Raw genomic sequence first — 6,066 nt, forward strand, 5'->3', positions numbered from 1 at the left:
GGACCCCTTTGGGGGTCAAATGACCGTTTTGCAGGGGTCACCTAAGACCATGAGAAAAGACAAATTTCCCATGCTGTTATGAACTATAGCTTCTATTCTGGCGCTTTGGAGCACATTTTTACAATCCGACCAATATGGGGGTGGGGGTGTCCCTCTGACCTTCCTGCCAATCAACTTCAAGCTCTGTTGGGAAAATTGGCGCTAGGCTTATGATTGGGGGTCACCACAACACGAGGAGCTTTATTAAGGGGTCATGACATTAGAAAGGTTGAAAACCACTGTTATAGAGAAGAAATACAAGATATAGGAGAGACTATAGGACAGGGGACGGAAGGCACTCTAGTGCGCTTATGTACACCCCTTATATATAGACAAGACTGAAAGCTTATTTTGTGAATACACACAAAAAAAATCTAGGTCTTGGTTTTCCCCAACTTCACTTAACAGGGATAATGTAGTAAATCTGCTTGTTAGATAAACATCAGTCAGTTCCTGCCAATTAATCAATTAACTAGCCTCTCCAATCGAAACACACTCCTTATGTAGGCCCAAATTCCCAGAATTCTTAGCAGTAGCCTTCCCCTTCTAGTAAAATGACTAAAGTCCACACATCTTTTGGGATGATATATAGGGTGATAAAGCAGCATTCTCCACCCTTGTGCCCTCAGGATGACAAGTCATTCCGGTGATCCCCCAAGAAGAGCGATTGTTTTGAATTGGAAAGGAGGGGCAATTGTATTTGGCTTGCTTGGAGAGCACCAGGGGTGAGGAAAAATTGTGTTAAAAGTTTTGTGAAGAGATGTTAACATAATAAGTGCCTAACTTAATTACACTTGAGAAGGTTCTCTCCCCCCCCCTTGCATTTGATTGCATGGTACCTTGTTGAGCATTTCAGTATCTGAATATTTCAGTTAAACTGTTAACCTTTACACTTAAATTTTCCTCCTCAGCCTATAATTTGTATGGTCTGCCGTCAGAAAAGGGAGGTAGATTAGATGGCATCTGCTATACTGCAAACTATAATTATTAACAGTGTTTTGCATGACAAATGCACCTTTCAAGTCCCCTCTCAGTAGACGGGTAGAGCTCCTTTGAAGCTTTGAAGCACAGGTAAGACCCACACTGGGACTACTCCAGTCTGTCTTCCTCAGAAAAAGGTGTTTGTCTGTGAGAGAAGTCCTGCTGAGTGGTTCAAATGAGTTGAAATGCCCGATTACATTACACACAGTTTTTCAATTGAGAACTTTGGAATTGCCTTCTGCAATTTGTTTTTTGAACAAAAGCCTCGGAAAGAAATTTCTGCCGAGCTGAGAAGAAGACTAAAGGTAGGTCTCAACTTACTACCACAAATGAGTCCAAAATTTATGTTTCTTAAAGTAAATTGTATCCCATTTCATGATCTTTCTTGTTTTCAGTTGTTAAGTGAATCACTGCAGTTGATAGATTAGTAACCTGGTTGTTAAGTGAATCTGGCTTTCCCATGGACTTTGCTTCTCAGAAGGTCACAAAAGGATCAAATGATCTTGGGAATTCAATATGAACCAGTTGCCTGGCATCTGAATTTTGGTCACATGATCATAGGGGGGCTGGAAAAGTTATAAATGAAGGAACGGTCATACGTCACTTTTTAAAAAGTGCCATAACTTTGAACAGTTGCTAAACAAACTGTTGTAGGTTGAGGGCCACCTGTAATTTTAGCCTGTAATTTTTGCTTACTCATTGATCACTATTTTCTACATGGTCCCATCTGGAAACTGATAATGTAGCATTGGGGATTATGTAAATCAACATATTATTGTAATGTACCATTATAACTCAAATGTTCAGCAAGGGAAAATCAAGGCAAAAAGAATAGAGATAAAAAAGCAGGCTCACAAAAGTAAAGGTCATATTTGGATGCCCATACTTAAATGACTTAGATATAGGGCTGTGATGATGAACCTTTCTTTCCTCGGGTGCCAAAAGCACGTAGGTGTGTGCTATCGTGCAGGTGTGAGTGCCCACGCCCATAATTCAATGCCTGGAGATAGTGAAAATGGCCTCCTCCCCCCCCGGAGAACCTCTGGAGGCCTGAACAGCCCATTTCCTAACCTCTGGTGGGTCTGGTAGGCCCATTTTTCACCCTTCCCAGGCTCCAGAGGCTTCTCTGGATCTGGGGAGGGCAAAAATGTCCTTCCTATCCCCCCAGAGACACCTGGAAGTTGAAAATATTCTCCCAGAGCCTCCGGGTAAGCCAAAATCAGCTAGCTGGTATGCACATGCACATTGGAACTGAGTTAGGGTAACAGCTCATGTGCCAGCAGATATGGCTCCGCGTGCCACCTGTGGCACCTGCGCCATAGGTTTGCCATCACTGATATAGGGACCACCTTTGGTGGGAAGGTAACAGTATTTAGTGTGCCTTTGATGTTTAGACATGCCGGCCACATGACCATAGAGATGACTTCGGACAGTGCTGGCTCATTGGCTTTGTAAGGGAGATGAGTCCCCTAGATCAGTGTTTTTCAACCGGTGTGCCACGGCACACTAGTGTGCCGTGAGACACGGTCAGGTGTGCCGTGAGGCGGCTCCTGCAAGTGGGAGCTCCAGGGCTGAGGCTTCAGCCCTGGAGCTCCCACTTGCAGAAAGCGCCCCCCCCCGGCTATTGCCCGCCGCCGCCGCTGCTATTGGCACCCTCCCGCGGGAGGCCGGCAAAGGTTGCTTTGAAAGTCGGCCCCCTCGCGCCCATGGCTTCTCGTCGCTAATAGAAGCGGCGGGCAATAGCCGGGAGAGGGGCGGCTTCTGCAAGTGGGAGCTCCAGGACTGAGGCTTCCACTTGTGGCTGTCCCCACCCGCCCGATCTGTCCTTCTCTTCGGCTTTCTTGGGGCGCAGTTCCTCCCACAGCGGTGGCTGCAGCGGCGCTGGCGATCCGGCCGCTAACCGCTCCGAGCGCTGTGGGAACGCCCACCCCTCTCACAGTCCCATCCAGGGCTGTCATTAAAGGGGCTGCTTCCCATCCCCCTGCCAGCTTGCTCATAACATTCAAACTAAGGAAAACCTTTGCCAGCCTCCACAGAGAAGAAAGGAAGAGAGAGAACAAGAGAGAGAGAGAGAGAGCAATAGAGAGAGAGAGAGAAAGAAAGAACAAGAGAGAGAAAGCATGAGAGAGAGAGAAAGAAAATAAGAGAACAAGAGAGAGAGAGAACAAGAGAGAGAGAAAGAAAATAAGAGAGAACAAGAGAGCAACAGAGAGAGAGAAAGAACAAGAGAGAGAAAGCATGAGAGAGAGAAAGAAAATAAGAGAGAAGGAGAGAGAGCAACACAGAGAGAAAGAACAAGAGAGAGAAAGCATGAGAGAAAGAACAAGAGAGAAAGCATGAGAGAGAAAGAACAAGAGAGAGAAAGAAAATAAGAGAGAGAACGAGAGAGAGAGAAGGAAAGCAAGAGAGAAAAAGAGATAGCAAGAAAGAGAGAAAGCAAGAGAGACAGATAGGGAGAGGAAAGGAGAAAGAGAAATGAGAACAAAAAGGGGAGAAAAAAGGAGAAATGAGAAAATGATTGAGGCAGAGAATGAGAGGAGAGAGAAACAAAAGAAAGAGAGAGAGGTGATTCTTGAAGCATATGGTAAAAAGCACCCAAATAATAAGAACCCCCCCCCCAGCTCTCAACTGTTTTTGGAAATGGTTCGAGTGTGTATACACACACACACATAAGGGGGGGGGAGAGGCAGGGATGGAAAAAGAGGAGAAGTGAGAGGGCGAAGGAATGAGGGAGGAAGAGAGAGAAATGAGAAACATGAGAGAGAAAAGGGGGAAAGACAGGAGAAGTACCCAGAAATGAGACAGTGGTATAAATTTGAGGAGGGATGATTGATGATTGACTGTATTTATAAGGGGATGTTACATGGGATTGTATATATGAGGGGGTTATGTATGTATGTATGTATGTATGTATGTATGTATGTATGTATGTATTTATTTATTTATTTATTTATTTATTTATTTATTTATTTATTTATTTATTTATTTATTTATTTATTAGATTTGTGTCATTTTGGTTGGTGGTGTGCCCCAGGATTTTGTAAATGTAAAAAATGTGCCGCGGCTCAAAAAAGGTTGAAAATCACTGCCCTAGATTAGTTGGAATGACTAGCACATACATGCGAGAGGAACCTTTACCTTATAATGGACCGAAACAGGCTCATCGTTTACTTGGTTTAAAGGTGTTAGAAAGTTTATTTTTAGATCATATTGTCAAAATAAATAACCTGTTTGATATGATTTTACCTAGCAATGGAGAGATGGAAAAGTCCTTTGTTAATAGAAGGTTTTCTTTTCTTTTTTGTTCCCCTTTGCTATTCCTGGGATATTAAATCCTAGTGAATATAGTCCTGCACCAAGGAGATGCATTACAGATTTTGGTCTAAACTACCCTAGTGCTGTGTTTCATTATAGAAGTGTCAGGGTGTTTTCAAATGTTGATAGCAAAAGCTGAATTTTGCTGCCAAACTCTATTGAACAGGCTACATCAGTTTCACAAGTCAAATGTCTCTTAATTGATACGATGCTGATCACAAACTTTGCTATGAATAGTACAGTGTTAAAGTCTGAAAAGACCCATCAATCTTACATGCACTTTGAGCATATTTTGTTGCAACTAGCATCCTAATTGATACGCCTGATTATATGGCAAGGAGCCTAATTTATATATCACAAACTGCAGTCCTTTTGTTATTGAGGAAGTTGACACCTTTACAAGAGAACAATATATGTCAACCAAAATATATACCAATTAGGCCTTAGTGAGACACTGAAATGAATGATTTCAGAATATGCTGTATTTACAAATAATGTATGGTTTACAGCCACTTGCATTTCAAACAGCAGTTCTCTTTGTTGGTACTGTTTTAAAACTGTAAGCATTGAAAAAGGTCACAAAAATATGTCCATTAGCACTGAAAGCCAGGGAAATGGACAATAATTTGGTGTTCATTTAACTTTGCATTTGATGGGATAGCTGTGAAATGTAGTTTGCTTAAACACTACCCCACAAAGTGATTGGTGCTTCACTTCATTATTAAAAGAGGGTGTTTGATGGAAACCCATTGTTACCTATGAATGCACTGACGTGGCGAGTAGTCATACAAAGCAGTTGTAAGCATGGAGCAAGCAAGAGATTGCTTATCTCTTCCAGTTTCAAATCCTTCCTAGAATGGAACTTTTATCTTTTTTAAAAATTCTACTTGATTAATGTTCGGAAATTAAAGGCCAAGATTAGGAAAATATTCATTCAAGCTAGCTGTGGAATGGGACAACTCGCAGCAGGATATCTTGTTATTCTTTATCGCAGAACAAGAGTTACACTATTATCGAAGAAATGATGGAATATAATCATTAAAGAAAGGATGCCAAAGGAAGGACAAAATCAAATGGGAATGACAAAAATGCAAATACTTGTATAGTAATTTTAAATAATTAAATTAAATTGTTGAATTGTTCTACAGCAAGTTGACCAGGGTGTGTTGTTTTATGGTAAGTTGGTTATGGTAAGTAAGCTGTGGTGAGTTAGCCATGGCAAATTGCCCATGGTGAATTGGCTACCGTGAGTTGTCAGAAAAAAGAGAGCCACACAAATATATATTCATGTGCAATTTATATCCAAATATGCAGTAAGAATAACTTTTCCAAATGACAATGGTCTGTGAGGAGTATTGCTGATTATATATATATATATATATATATATTCTCATAAAGTCAAAAAATGTTTAAGTCCATGGAAGGAAAAAAGCAAAACATGTACAAGTACATATCACATAGTTTTTTAATCATGCTATTCAGTCTTTCGTCTGGGTGCACAGAGCTAGCACTAAGCATGAGGATCTTACTTTAGAAATAAGATTAAGAGGTGGTATACTGTGAACCTCCTTAGCTATTACTCTTCTGGATCCTCTTCTACCACTATTAAGGAAAGATGCAATTGCAGGTTCACTTCACTTTCACCCAGGACTTAGTGAGTTTTTTGTCTGTCTAATGCAATGCAATAATTTGGACCAGTCTCATATGCTGATAAAATATTTAGATACTTGG

The sequence above is a fragment of the Erythrolamprus reginae genome, chromosome 5 (genome assembly GCF_031021105.1).
Source record: "Erythrolamprus reginae isolate rEryReg1 chromosome 5, rEryReg1.hap1, whole genome shotgun sequence".
Taxonomy (NCBI): Eukaryota; Metazoa; Chordata; class Lepidosauria; order Squamata; family Dipsadidae; genus Erythrolamprus; species Erythrolamprus reginae.